This window comes from Schistocerca nitens, chromosome 6 (assembly GCF_023898315.1).
Source record: "Schistocerca nitens isolate TAMUIC-IGC-003100 chromosome 6, iqSchNite1.1, whole genome shotgun sequence".
Classification (NCBI taxonomy): Eukaryota; Metazoa; Arthropoda; class Insecta; order Orthoptera; family Acrididae; genus Schistocerca; species Schistocerca nitens.
The window spans coordinates 435,819,468-435,835,532 of NC_064619.1; the positions used below are offsets into that span (position 1 = coordinate 435,819,468).

Here is a 16,065-nt window from a genome sequence, read left to right on the forward strand (position 1 = left end):
CTTTACTTCTATTCCAAACTTGTCATCTGATAGAAGAAAGGAAAAGCAATAGCGTGAACAAGTTAAAGATCACGAAAATATGCCGAGTTAGGCCGCCGAGTGAAAAGCAGTTTGCAGCCAATAAAAAGGGTGGCTTGAACGGCTAGATGGAAACGCGCAAAATACTGCCTCTGATAATGACGCTAGGAAATTACACCGTATCGTTCCAGTTAAGGGAGACCATACTTTTCCAAAGAGTCACATAAAGGATAAAAATGACAAATTTATGCTCACAGAAAATGAACGAGCTATGCGATGACATTCCTGTCACAGTAACTGAACTCTTGTTTACCATCTGAAAGTAAGTTGACAAACTGTGCTACATGCTTCTGTCTCTCTCGTACTGCTCGCTCGGTCACGACACGATGCTGTTCTGTTCGGCGATGATCGCACAGTGGGCTGACCGGCGCTCCACTGTGACGTAAGTGAGCCTGCTCCAGCCGTGGCATGAACAACCATTCACGGAGCGCCTAGGCCGACGCCGCTCATTCTCGCTGCGTCCGGCAGCGACTGTGTTTCATTGTAGTTAAGTCGTGAGGTACCATCGCTGCCGTGAGATCTCGCTCTCCGGACGATACCATATTAAGTATTAGATATTAAATGACAAAAAGGTTGGAAAAGATTGAAATTATGCTTGAAGTTTGTTGGAAGTCGCTAAGTGTTCTCAGTTTGAAAACAGTATGACTATGGTTAGAAAAAATATGTGCTCCATTTTAAGGAAAAACTCGTTTTTCAAGCATATCATTATTTATGACGTCATACTTCCCGAACTGTGTTTCATAGAGTGCTATAATTATGCATATGCATTTGGTGATATATATGGATACTATCTGCAAAATGTGTTGCGGATGCGGTAACGAAGTAATAAACGAAAACATCATGGCTGTTTTTGAAGTTTTACTACGCCCCATTTTAGGCAGAAGCTAGTTCTTAACGCATCTAAATGTCTACGACGTCGTTCATCCTGAACTACGTATAGTATTAGGATATAATTTTGAAAATACGTTCAGTGGCATTTATAGCTACTGTCTGCAAACTGTGCTGCGAATAGATTCGTCAGTAAAGAAGGAACAAACTAAAATGTCATTTTTGCTGCTGAAATTTCACTGCACGAAGAGTGCAAACGTGCGAATAGCTTTACCGCCGTTGATACACCGGTTCCCGTCAGGGCACCGAAGTTAAGTCTGTCGGGCGTGGCCGGCACTTTAATGGGTGACCGTCCAGGCCGCCAAGCACTGTTGCCATTTTTCGGGGTGCACTCAGCGCCGTGATGCCAATTGAGGAGCTACTCGACCGAGTAGTAGCGGCTCCGGTCAAAGAAAGCCATCATAACGACGGGGAGAGCGGTGTGCTGACCACACGCCCCTCCTATCCGCATCCTCAGCTAAGGATGACACGGCGGTCCGATGGGCCACTTGTGGCCTGAAGACGGAGTGCTAAGAGTGCAAACGTGGTAAGCGATATATTTTTTTTCATCATTTTGTGGGGAGTATCAGCGAGAAAGTGTGTTTTAAAGCTTTTAAATTATGTGTAATGTTTTTTGGAATGTCTATGGAATGTCTAAGACCTTTCCTTATTAATTACTGGTGGAAGTCCGGATATTTCCGCACCGACCATTACACTGCCTCAAGACAAACCACAATTTCTGACAGTAATACTTGTCTTATGGTGTTAAACTTTTAACATAGGTGTATACCTATTGATGAGTAGATTATGAGAGAATTTTAAATTTTTAAATTCTGTCAGTAGTCATTCGAATGATCGACATCAAGTTTCTGTTGGCTGTGACAACAGTTAGACAAGCAACATACAACTGGTAATGTGTTTCGGGCTAGTCTGTTAATAGCGTCACTTTGCCGATGCAGCCACCACCTCACCGCCGCTTACACTGCTTCGTCACTATGGAAGGTGAAAATAGATGAAAATTGAATGAGGGCTAATGTGGAGGACGACTGATGACAGGGAACCCAAGGGGTCGACTGTTGCAGATGTCACAGCACTCGTGTGTGATCAAGCATTGTAACGTGGAAGGAAAGGGTGCCCCATGTGTGGACGAACTTTTAGAACTCGAAACTCGATTACAGCAAGCTGTTTCTCATGCAGTGGCATAGTTACGTTACACACTGCCATATTACGTTCTATGATTCAGAGCCCTATAGCGGCAGAGGGCTGCAAATGTGTACATCTGCATCTACATCTACGTGATTACTCTGCTATTCACAATTAAGTGCCTGGCAGACGGTTCAATGAACCACCTTCAAGCTGTCTCTCTACCGTTCCACTCTCGAACGGCGCGCGGGGAAATCTATCGCTTAAATTTTTCTGTGCGAGCCCTGATTTCTCTTATTTTATCGTGATCATCATTTCTCCCTATGTAGGTGGGTGCCAAGCGAATGTTTTCGCAATCGGAGGAGAAAACTGGTGATTGAAATTTCATGAGAAGATCCCGTCACAATGAAAAACGCCTTTGTTTTCATGATTGCCACTCCAATTCACGTACCATGTCTGCGGCACTGTCTCCCCTATTTGGCGGTAATACAAAACGAGCTGTACTTCTTTGAACTTTTTCGATGTCATCCGTCAATCCCACCTGATGCGGATGCCACACTGCACAGCAATACTCCAGAACAGGGTGGACAAGCTTGGTGTAAGCAGTTTCTTTATCAGATCTGTTGCATCTTCTAAGTGTTCTACCAATGAATTGCAGTCTTTAGTTTGCTCTACCCACAACATTATCTATGTGATCGTTGCAGTTTAGGTTCTTTGTAATTACAATCCTTAAGTATTTAGTTGAATTTACAGGCTTCAAATTTGTGTGACTTATCGCGTAATCGAAATTTAGCGGATTTCTTTTAGCTCCCATGTGAATAACTTCACACTTTTCTTTATTCAGGGTCAATTGCCACTTTTCGCACCCTACAGATATCTAAATCATTTTACAATTATTTTTGGTCATGTGATGACTTTACTGCAAATAATCTAAGAGTTCCACTCAGATTGTCTCCTATGTGGTTAATATAGCTCAGGAACAATGGAGGGCCTATAACACTTCCTTGGCAAACGCCGGATATTACTTCTGTTTTACTCGATGACTTTCGGTCTATTACTACGAACTGTGGCCTTTTTGACAGGAAAAATAATCTCGAATCCAGTTGCACAACTGAGGCGATACACCGTAGGCACGCAGTGTGGTTAGAAGACGCTCGTGAGTAACGGTGTCGAAAGCCTTCTGGAAATCTAAAAATATGGAGCCACTTTTACATCCCCTGTCGATAGCACTCATTACTTCATGAGTATAAAGAGCTAGTTGTGTTTCGCAAGAGCGATATTTTCTGAATCCGTGCTGTGTCAATAAATCGCTTTTTTCGAGATACTTTATATTGTTCGAATACAGTGTATGTTCCAAAACCCTACTAGAAATCGACGTTAGTTATATGGGCATTTAATTCAGCGGATTACTCCTACTTCCATTTTTTGGGTACTGGTGTGACTTGAGCAATTGTCCAGTCTTTAGATACGGAGCTTTCTGTGAGCGAGCAGTTGTATATACCTGCTAAATATGGAGCTATTGTATCAGTATACACAGAGAGGAACCTGACTGGTATGCAATCTGGACCGGAGGTCTTGCCTTTATTGATTTGAGCTGCTTTGTTACACCAGGGATATCTACTTCTATGTTTCTCATCTTGGCAGTTGTTCTTGATTGGAATTCTTGATTGGAAAGTAGAGATGAAGAATAAGGGTGCAGAATGTTAATAATATTTATGTTTTTAAAAATCTTTAAGTGTTTATATATAAAAAATTCGGAAGCATTACTTTTCAACAAGCCCTCGTAGATTGTTCAGTGGGTTCATATTAAATTCCTGTACCTCAATCTACATAGCATCAGGTACAAGATTTTGTCGGGAACTCGTACTGGTTATGTTTAATAATGTGTCAGTCACGCAAATTTCCGGGTGGCGAAAAGCGTGACCCGGAGTGGTGTTTCGCACAGAGGGAAGCAGCTGCTCGGGTTTGGTACACGCAAGCTGCAGCTGGCGCTAATCTATGCAGCGGGCGACACGCCCGGCAGAAGTGCAACTCGTAGGAGAAATTGTGCAGCTGCCGACTGCAGATGCCGGGCAGATATGGTCGGCGTGAGTTAGGACCGCTTCAATTAAAACTACGAGCTCGTAACTCCGGCGTTCTGTCAGGGCGATAACGCATAGGGCTGCAGCGTTACATCTCTACCACTGGTGCAACGTATATATTGCCTTCCTTGTGTTACAGTGAGGCTCTAACTCATATCCAGGAATGTTAACTACTGTATCAAGTATACTGCGCCACGCACAGCAACTCGAACACGCAGTTTTTACATCACTGCATCGCATATACTCTAACCAGTACGGAACAAATAGGCTCCTAGTCCTGCCTTCAGTTTTCCTAGAGCTAGACTCGTTTCTGTAAGAAGATTTCACTCTTTGTCACAGGCAATAACGACAAGTGTTTCTGCTGAAGTTGCATCTTATCAGGTTTTCCACTCTGTTGCTACCCGGGTCCGTCGGAAGTGTTCTGCAAAGATAGTTAGGTACATGTGCCATAGATTGTACTCATTATAAATGTTATGATGTAGAACGTGTCAACAGAAGAAACATAGAACAAATATTTTAACAGTTATCTATATACGTAAATACTGCCAGTTTACATTTTTTTCTATATAACTGAATTACTTCTCTTATACCTGTTAAGGAGAAACATTTTTAATCAACATTAGCAAATACTTCTGCTATTTGAGTTGTTGATAACAAATTTCGCCCGCAGCTCGTGGTCGTGCGGTAGCGTTCTCGCTTCCCACGCCCGGGTTCCCGGGTTCGATTCCCGGCGGGGTCAGGGATTTTCTCTGCCTTGTGATGGCTGGGTGTTGTGTGATGTCCTTAGGTTAGTTAGGTTTAAGTAGTTCTTAGTTCTAGGGGACTGATGACCATAGATGTTAAGTCCCATAGTGCTCAGAGCCATTTGAACCATTTTTGTGACAACAAATTTCACAAGTGAATAAATGTACAGTAGGCCATGGCTAACATTCCAAAGTGCTTCAAGAGATTTCTGTTTGAACACCATACGTAATTCTATTTTTCCCCAGTCGAAACTCTTTGCCTGAGTGAAGCATTATATTCCGTTCAACTCCTGATGAAATCTTTGTTCCATGTGTTTCCTTGTTATTGTTGTGAGGAGGGGCTGCGCTTTCTGGTTATTGAAACATCATTAAAAGGGAGGAGGCCCGTAATTTTGGAATACGATCGTGCAACGGAAAACGCTAGCACAGAAAGATAGATAATAAGGAATTATATGGACACAATGCTAGTCTAGGCCAGATAGGGGAGTGAAAAATGTTCATGGTCACGCACATTCAGAGGAGACGAGATTCATGTACACAACGCAGAGCGACCTACAATCAAACTACGTGGAAATCACCCTATCCTAAAAACCCAGACGGATGTTCAAAGTGACGGCTCAGAGAAAAGGCACTTTCATGGCTGACGGCTTTGGCCTTAGAAATCAGTCCACGTGGGGAAGAATCAAAACAAAACTGACGCAAAAACTAATGATCTGCAAAACTGTCAGATAACTCCGTCAAAACGGCAGCAACGTAAGTTAAAATTAGCCTACCTCATTCAGCATTTTTGAAATCATCGTGTCTGACGCTGAAACGAAAAAATGAATCGCAGACATAACATATAGTGCTCCGAGCACTTTCATCATCGCCATTAGTCTTTATAATATCAGCTTCTTTCGAGGGTGCACATTTAACTTCTTTTCAGGGTCTAACAACTGCCTATGTTAACTATGATACTAGCAACCAGATAATTGCCCTTGAAGACCAAATCCTACTTCCTCGACTTTTCCTGGCAGCATATATGACAAAATCATTTTCTTGCTACAGTATTGAGTTACCTGCATTAATCCATATGTAGTAGGACTAAGTACTGTGTGCATTTCTAGGGACAATTTATCAGTCTCCAAAAGTACAACAAAGTAAGATCACTGTAAACCGGGTTTCGTTCAGGGTTTCTTGCTTTTCTTCTTTACGCTGAGTTCCCTTCAGAGATGTTTTAACATTGAATATGCTTTACCAAGTGTTAAGTGGGGAAAGGGAACCTACAGTTTAACTAGAAATCAGAACCACGTGTCATTCCGTGTCATTATTGAGAGGTGAAAGCAGATTACAGACCGAAACTTTCCGTGGTCCAAGCGGGATTCCATCCAGCCATTTATTTGATTCTAGGTATGGACCTTATCTCTTCACCACTAGGCCCAAGTTTATAAAGATGATGGCAACAGAGCTTTCACTGAAATCCCATTGTCATATTTTAGCGGATTTCCGTTTTTTGTGTCACATACGTACCTATATCCTAAAAATATGCATGTATGTCACTATTAGGATTATCAGAACTTGGACAAAAAATGTCTGCCTATGGTTATTAATATTTATACAACTGCTTCAAATGCACTTAATTATATGAACAGTGTCATACAGAAAAAGCAATGGTCGTTTACTCTCTGTAGAGAGCGCTACACAAAGCTAGCCTGTGCTTGGATCATATTTTCTGTTGATCGTATTATTATTAACAGATTTTTCTGTTGACGGCATTATTACCTGCAACAACTGAATCAACTTGGAACCCATATGCTTCTATGTCTATTAATGTCTTCAGTACTTATACAAGCTTTCTATTTTAGTTTCCTCACAGATAATATATGTACAACAATTCTGAAAGCAAAAATAGTATTCTTCACCAAACACATGTGTACTGGTTGCTATGTCAGCGCCATCCAACGTCAATCCAGCAATATTTCTTGGTGATTGTCAGGACAAGTTCAGGTCCAATAAATGGAGTCGTTGCCCCCATCCTGGCCAATCTGTCTCCCCGAGTGGCGAGGGACCCACACTAAGTTTACCCTATTGCTTCCCCCTAGCTCCACCAGAGCCCTGTGGCATTCTGCAACGATCTTAGATCTTGTTGCAGGAGCTGTCAGTGATTTCAGGGCTGCCTGGCTCTCTGAATAGAGGTATATGCTTGATTGCAGTAATTTCAGTTTGGAATATAGAGGCCAGTTTTCGTAGAGACATGATGCCCTCCAGTCTTGGCTGAACCCTGTATACCCCTGCCCTAACGCCTTGGTCTGATTTCGACCCATCAGTGAACCAAGCAGTGTCCCCCATACGGTGTCGAACTGTTTTTTCCCACTGCTCCCTGCTTCCAATTCTTATACTGTAAGGCTTGTTGAAGCAGTTGGGAGTTATTATATAGCCGGCAAGCATTTCCCGAGCCGTTCCTATGTTTATCTCACTCACTATGTTAGTCTGTGATTCTGGATATTCTGATGAGATCACGTTTTGCCAGTTTTAAGTCTGTATGCCCCAGCTGCTGCCTCCATCTTGACCCAAAGGTGTAATGGAGGCATGTCCAGCATGGCTTCCATCCCAGCGGTTGGTGTGCTACTAATTTCGCCTGTTATGTCTAAGGTGGCCAGTCTCTACACCTTAGAAAGCTCCTTAGCTGCAACCTGCTGTTTACCTTTCTCCATCACACTGTGGCCCCATAGGAAATCCTAGGTCTAACCACTGTGGTGTATATACAGTGCATACCTCTGGGGCTTAGGCCCCAGTTTTTACCACAAGCCCTTCTAGTACTCACTAGAGTACTTTTTGCCTTGGAGCAGATACTCTTAATGTGAGGGGTTCACCTTAGTTTCTCATCTACCCCTAGATATTTCACTATCCCCTTCACAGGTAGAGTTTCATCGAAGAGCTTTAGATTCCAACTTGAGTGTTGGATATGCCAGTTCGTAAATGGCACCACAACAGTTTTCTTAGGATTAACCCTAAGATCCTGTTTAATGCACCAATTTTGCACAATGTTCAATCCTCCTTGTGCCATATTTCCAATCGTCTCAGTAAATTTTTCCAAGTATTACTATGACAAGGTCATCTGCATTTCCCTGGCAGAAGCATTGTCTGGGATTTAGTGCCTCAATGAGTTCGTTCACCACAATAAAGGGGACAGAACTCCTCCTTGTCAGCAGCCTCTTGTGGTGTTAATTACCATCTTTTCATTCATCATGGTATCCTCTACCTTGCTTCCACTAAGCAAGGCCGTCATGCAACTTCGCTTCCCTTACCATGGAATCGAAGGTGGTGTTATTGAAGGCCCCCTCTATATCCAGGAAGATGCAGAAGGATATTTCTAGGAAGTGCTTTCTCGACCCTCCCAACGAGTTGGAGAGGTGTCTCACATGATCTACCTGGTTGTTATTCTTGTTGATTTGAATGTGGAGGGGCTCTAATTAGCCTACTTTCCCCAACGTATACATTAACCAGTTTTTCCAATGTTTTGAGAATGAAGGAGGACAGACTGATCTCATGTCCTTGGCCTTGCTATGATCAATTCTCCCTGGATTTGGAATGAAGACAACCTTCACTGCCCTCCAAACATTGGGAATGATTCCTACTGCTAGGCTAACTCTGAATAACCTGCATAGGACTATTTTGACAGTCTCTCCTGCCTGTTGCAGGAGAGCTGGAAAAATTCCATCTGGGCCAGGTGACTTGAACATTTGGAATGTTCCCACCGCCCATTGGGATTTTATTAAAGTCCACACGCTCCTTAGCCGATTCCCAGTCCTCTCTTCGAGTGCCTGAGAACCATTGTCTCTCCAGGATCACATTCTGGTCTGTGTTGTATGGCAAAGTATATTGAGGGAAGTGAGTTTTGAGGAGTGTTTCCAGCGTCTCATATGCTGTCTTTGTATATTCCCCATCCTCCTTCCTCAACGTACTTATGGATTGATTGGTACTCTAGTGAGGATTCAGTGAAGTCTGGATTGAGCACTCGTGCTCTCTACTTCCTCACACAATGCCTTCCAGGATGACTTCTTTGCTTGTCTGATTGCAAGGTTGTAGTTGACAAGGGACTCACGATATTTAGCCCATTGACCTCTATGTCTCGCAATGTTAAAGAGACTTCGTACCTGTTTTCTTTGAATTTCCAAGTTATTATTCCACCAAGGCAGACTCCTGTTTGTGCACTTCTTGGTGATTGTGCAGTTATCCTGATATGAGGTCACTATGGCAGACGTAATCCTCAGTCTCTACTGGATTCCTTATCGAGGTTTTAATTTCCGATAATCCGAAGTCAAGGTCCCTCCTATACGTCTCCTGGTATGTTTTCCTGGGATTCCTATAGGTCATGGTCTATCTGATTCCTATGTTGTCACTAGGACCTTGGAGCAGAAATCCATCATTGGCATGAAAGAAATTCCATTTCTTACATAGATGCATGTTGTGAAGTTTCTTAGATTTCTAGCACGAATCAGCTTACCTCCAGTGCCACCGAGGCCTGATACGCCCTCTTTATATAAGCAGCGTTCTTGTATCAGGGCCACGTCCACTTCCTGTCTCCCTCCCCAGGCAGCGGCTCAGGGTAGCAGAGGCCCCTTTACTGTGCTGCAGATTAATCTGCAGCACCTCCAGTCTTCGTCTTGCTGCCATAAAAACCCTGACGGCGACCTGCAGGGGCCCTAAAAGCAATTTCAAGTCCTTTTCTGCTCTCTCATCGCCTCCAGGGACTTCTCTTCAACCTCCACCACCAGGGTTCATCCTTCCTGTACAACCTTCTGGTTGATCACTCTCCAGTCTTCTGTCGACACTTTTGCGTTATGAGCCCCTATTTTCTCGAACACAGGCTTAGGAGAAACATCCTTAAGGATCTTTGGTACCCATCTTGATACCTTTGCAGTCTTAAGAATTTCTGCTGCCATCTTGACCAGCAGCTTCACATCTTCCCACGGGGATATCATGGGCACCGTGTCCTTGAGCCATTCCACAGCGTGCACCCACTCACAGACAAAAATGAGGGCACCACGATCTAGACAGAACCTCTTGAAGTTGGGACCTGGATCAGCGCTCCCCCCTCCCCTCCCCCTCCCCAAATCTTTTCAAAGAGGGCCATTTGTACAGATTCCTCCTCCTGCGAGGTGAGTAGTAAGCCTTACTCATTAGATACTGTGAAGAACAGGCCTCGACAAGTAAGTAGCGTGAAACAACTTGGACGATGGAAAAAGCAAGTTCAAGCAGGAGGCAACAGATATGAAAAATTATTAAAAATTTCGAAACACGTTTTACGTAATGTAAAAGAAGCCATTGCATCAAAACTGATTATACGTGATATTGATTTTAAGAGATGGGCTTTACAAAAGAAAGCTGAAATAGACATGACTTCTTTTAAAGCATCGCATTCGTGGATCCAGGAATTAAAAAAAAAAAAAAAACAGTATAATATTGAAAGGTTTCTGTTGGATTCCTTTCATGTTAATTTCTTAAATCTGTTGTCATTTACGGCTTAAATTCCTCTTCTAAATTTACTGTGGTGTTTCTGACTATCTGGGAGGAGACTGAGCAGTGAAACGTGTTACTTTTACACATAAACAAGAACGATCTGTCACACTACTACACTTTAAAACACAGTTTATATGTAATTAATGTCACACAGTCTCATACGGAACCTACATCCGCTTTCTTTTATATACTGTATATGATAAAATACTGTCATCCCCCTTCCCTTCTGTGTGAGAGGATGAATGAGCAAATGCATTTGTAGTGCATGCTGGATGGTAGCAGACAAGCCATGACTGCTAGAGAACAGTAGGACCAACGTCGGAACAGGTAGCTACGCTTTCTAAAAGCAGAGAGGTTTCTATCCTTAGTATGGTCCTGTCTGTCCCTTGTCATGTTGGTATAGGAAGCTGCCTCTCTGGTCACTTCCGTTTGTATTTGGGAAGCACGCTCGGTAGGAGCGCAGGTCAGTCTGTCTGCGGTGAGCAGCTGAAGTGGTAAGATCTCCAGCTAAGCGCGTGTCTGCTAAGTCCGTAGGACAATGGATTTCTCAAGTTCAGCCTAGCTGAAAATTTAATCACCTTTATTTCAGGTTTAGCTCTAAAATATCTAATGTTATCTTAAATTGCAACGCAGTGTAATTGGAGTGTGAAGTTCAGAATATATTCCGGTAGTTGCTTTGTCACTACTTTGTGAGTAAAGGGGAACCACGTGTTGATCCGTAACTCTAACTAAGTTCATCAATCTTAAATGAGAATGTGCGTGAGATTATAACGTCTCGTCTTGACAATATTTTTCAATATAGCAACTTTTCTTTATGTTCAACCCACGTGGGGTGTACTTTGTGAGACCAGTACCACGTGCTTATGCAATTGTTTGATCCATCAGGTTAATAGTAAGACGATAGTAACCAGTTCGAGGTTTTTCTTTTGTAAATTGCTTTTCGATCTAATTTATTTCAACTATCAAAATTATTGTGGAATTACACTCTTTGTGTAAACCAAGTTGACCACGTGAAGCATGTGGTGTAATCATCAAAGTAGCCCTCAGCTATTCTTTTCGGGAAGATTTCACAGAGAGTTAGTATGAATTTAGTATACCAGTGTGTGGTAATTACATGACGGACAGGATTGTGCTACAAACGTAACTTCTTTGGGTGAAAATTGAATCGGTTGGTTGTGGTTAATTTCCTCTTGCATATGTTTCAACGTTCTTCGTGTGTTATTTTATGAATGCAGTGTTGTATGCAGTCTCCCAATCTTGGCTCCATATTTGATGTGTTCCGTAAGATTACAAACTCACATTTTCACAGTCCTAAATAAGGCACCAGCTTAGTTATGACTCAAGTTTAATATGCTGAAATTTCAATGATCAATGTTAAAATAAATTTCCAAATATGAACTGATTTATTTCTTTTTATTTAAGTTCTCTTTTATATATATAATCACCGGTTGTCTTATGACTATTAAAAGATTATAATTAATGTTAATCTGGTTGGGAATTTGGTAAGCTAGACTGGATACCTGGTGAAACAGTTGCTCAGTAATGCAAGGTTAACTTCCCCAGACAGCTCACAGTTTTAAACCGCTTTTATTGTATATTAGCACCGATTTCATAGCAAATTAATGTAACAACATTACAATTTCTCGAAAAATTATTAAATTTACGAAAGTTTCAATCATGAAGATTAATGAAATAGAAGACAAGTGTGAATATTTTAGAACTGAAGTCCGACAGTCGCTTACAAAATACGGAGCAGAAAACGTATTTGATTCAGATCAAAGTGGAAAATTTGGAGGTTCGTAATGGTAGAACATTAAATGATAAAGGAATTATGGAGTAGAAAGCATAGCATAATCACTATCTTCTTTAAAACACAGTTACACTATTCAGCCTACTATATCACCAGAGGGTAAGTTGCTTTCGCCTTATTTTTAGTTTTGAAGGAGGCATGTGGAGCTCTTGGCTCCCGGCTTAGGGACTCGATTTAGTCCAGAAAATATGTTAATACGAGTTTCGAAATCTGGAAAGCTTTCCAAGAAACTCTTTCAGACTTGAATGAGAGAAATATTTCTGGAAAATTCTACTAATTCTTCTGTTTTACTTTTGGATGCCAAGAGTGGTCAGTGTCAAAGTATCGTACAAGAAGTTCTACCAAAAGAGGTGAATTTAAAACTAATGACGATAGCTCCTGGTACAACTGGGAAAATTCAACCTTTAGATATATACCGATTTCGCTCCTGGAAAAACTTTGTAAGAAAATTACCAGATATAATTATTTTGATGGATTATGATGTTAACTTACTCAAGAGAAATAATATCATTAAAACACAATCTGTCATGTATACTCAGCTTTCATCTCCAAGATTTCCGAATACTTTCAAGTATTCATGGTTTAGAAGCGGATACGTAACTGACAGGGCTCTGAAATTCAATAATTCTGTTGAAATTTGCTTCAGTGCAACAGCAGAACCTATATGGAGCTTCCAGGACAATATTGCAATCATAATTTGTGGATGGTGTAAGAACCAGTAATGCATAAATAATTTTTTATGGAACATCACTATTACAATTGCAAACCATAAAATTTTTAAATAAAAGACAGATGTGTTGTCAACGATTTCAAATATTTAATTGATAAATCAAACTGAACTGTATGTAAATTATTGTTCTCTTATATTAAACAATGAATATCAAAATCAAAAACTAACATAATAAAATTATTATCAAATTAAGAAGGGTAACAAATATTTTTTTAACCATTAAACTGAACTGCACGAATGAACTTCGATTGTTTCTTACTATCTTTTTTGAATTCCGTTAATTCTAGAGACTAATCCAATAGAAAATCAGCAATATTGTTTGGAAATAAAGCAAATTGGGGAATACATAAGATGCATGTTGGATGACAAAACTTCGTTGTATAAAATTTCGATAGCCAATTATCAATCAGTACCAACATGATTGTTCCAAACTTTTTAATTTTTGAAATATGGTAACTGATTGATATTCAACTGCATTAAGAAAACACCTCATTCTTTTACCTAAGTTGAAATTTTTAAAAAATGGTTCATCTGCCATATTAGATACTCCAAATTAATTCTTTAATTTTTATGGCAGAATCGTTATCAGCAACACAAACAAATCCAAAATACGAAAGTTCATGAAAAACTACTAATCGGGCACTTATAACTGACTTGCGTTAGGGGTAGTTCACCCTACGCAGTGGCACTTTAAAATAATATTAGAACAAATGTCCATTTTATTTCATCGTCTAGTTTGTAAAAATACTATTATACGGAATAACATGGAAAACTGTAGCTGGGACACTGAAAATTGTTCAGTGGCGTTAAGGGTAGTTTACCCCACGCAGGGGCTCTATTAAAAAAAAAAAATTCAAAAACACGTCAACTTTATTTGATCGAGTAGTGTGTTCGGAACAGAGACACTACGACTGTCACAAGTTCATCACTAAATTGTCGAGTATTCGTAATAAAGTCCCAGAATTTACTGCCATACAGGAAAGTTCTTGCACTCAAATTACTCTTGGGACCAACAGCTGGCTGAAACCCGAAGTGGAAAGCGAGTCGTGGAATGTGTATTGGAAAGACAGATTAGAGGCTATAGGAGGATCTGTGTTCATACCAGTTGAGAAAAAAAAAATTCTCTATTGAGGCAGAAGTTGAGTGTAACAGTGAAATCATCTGGTCGCCTATAACAGGTGTAGGTGAAACTAAGTTAATTGAGATGTTTTTACCGATCACTCGATTCTGCTGCCACAGTTCTAGACTCATTCAAAGATAGTCAACGGTCAACAGCGCGGAAATACCCAGATCATGCAATAGTAATATGAGGAGACTTTAACATGCTGGGTATAGACTGGGATGTCTATGGATTCATTGAGCGGGAGGAGGGGGGCTACAGACTGACAATCATGCGAAATACTTTTGAACACGTTTTCTGAAAATTGTCTTGAGCAGTGAGCTCGGCAGCCCACACGCAATGGAAATATCTAAGACGTTATCGACAATGTAAATATAGAAACGGGAATAGCAACTGTGATTACGAAATGTAATAGATCAGACAAGAAAGATAGGAGGATGTTTCTGCTAGATAGAACAAAACTAAAAACTCCGTCCGAACAGGCTTTGGAAGGCCCAACGGTACCGTCCGTCCGCCATGTCATCCTCAGCCCACAGGCGTCACTGGATGCGGATATGGAGGGGCATGTGGTCAGCATGGTCAGCACACCACTCTTCCGGCCGTATGTCAGTCTACGAGACCTATGCCGCTACTACTCAGTCAAGTAGCTCCCCAGTTTGCCTCCCAAGGGCTGAGTGCACCCGGTTGCCAACAGTGCTCGGCAGACTGGATGGTCACCCATCCAAGTGCTAGTCCAGCCCTACAGCGCTTAACTTCGGTGACCTGACGGGAACCGGTGTTACCACTGCGGCAAGGCTGTTGGATAGATAGAACAGATAAGCAGTTATAAACATCTCACTTAAACAGAGAATTGCCTCACTTAGTTCCAGTAAGATGGATGTAGAGGAATTATGGGGAAAGTTTAAGCAGATTGTAAATCGTTGTCTGGAGAGTTACATGCGTAGTGGGTGGATAAAGGGAAGAAAAGACCCGCCATGGTTTAAGAACCAAATTCGAGGATGCTGAGGAAGTAGCGGCTGTTGCACTCTAGTTTCAAAAGGGGACGCATAAATGACGACAAGCGAAGGTTAGTAGAGATTCGTTCGTCTGTGAGAACATCTATGCGCGAACTGTACAACTACTACTACCGTCACACCTTAGCAAAAGATCTGGTAGAGAGCCCGAGAAAATTCTGGTCGTATGTGAAATAGCTAAGCGGGTCTAAGGTTACCATTCAGTACCTTGTTGACCAGTCCGGTGTGGCAGTTTAAGATAGCAAAGCAAAAGCTGAAGTTTAAAATTTCACATTCAAGAAATCGTTCACACAGGAGAACCATACAAACATTTTGCATTTGACCATCGGGCAGACTCGTATATGAACGACATAGAAGTAAGCATACCTGGTGGAGAGAAACACCTGAAAGATTTGGAAATAAATAAATCACCAGGTCCAGATGGAATCCCAGTTCGATTTTACGAAGAGTACTCTACGGCAATGGTCCCTTACCTACCTTGCAGTTATCGTGAATCTCTCTCCAAGCATAAAGTCCTAAGCGACTGGAAAAAAGCGAAGGTGATTCTAGTATATAAGAAATGTACGTAAACAGACCCGCAAAACTACAGACCAATATCCGTAACTTGTGTTTGCTGCAAAATCCTTGAACATATTCTCAGTTCGAAACAACAATAAACTTTCTTGAGACTAACAAGCTTATGTCCCCGAATCAGCACGGTTTTAGTAACCATCGCTGGTGCAAAACACAGCTTGCCGTTTTCTCACGTGATATACTGAGAACTATGGATGAAGGGGAATATGCAGATTTCATATTTCTAGATTTCCAGAAAGCATTTGACACTGTGCCCCATTACAGGCTGTTAACGAAAGTACGAGCATATGGAATAAGTTCACAGGTGTTTGAGTGGCTCGAAGACTTCTTAAATAATAGAACCCAGTATATTGTCCTCGACAGCGAGTGTTCATCAGAGAAAAGGATATCGTCAGGGGTGCCCCA

General features: G+C 41.4%; 1 pseudogene; it reads right to left on the bottom strand.

Annotated features, from left to right (window-relative positions):
- Positions 1 to 14,759: 14,759 nt before the first annotated feature.
- Positions 14,760 to 14,877, bottom strand: LOC126191601 (5S ribosomal RNA; annotated as a pseudogene).
- Positions 14,878 to 16,065: the final 1,188 nt, after the last annotated feature.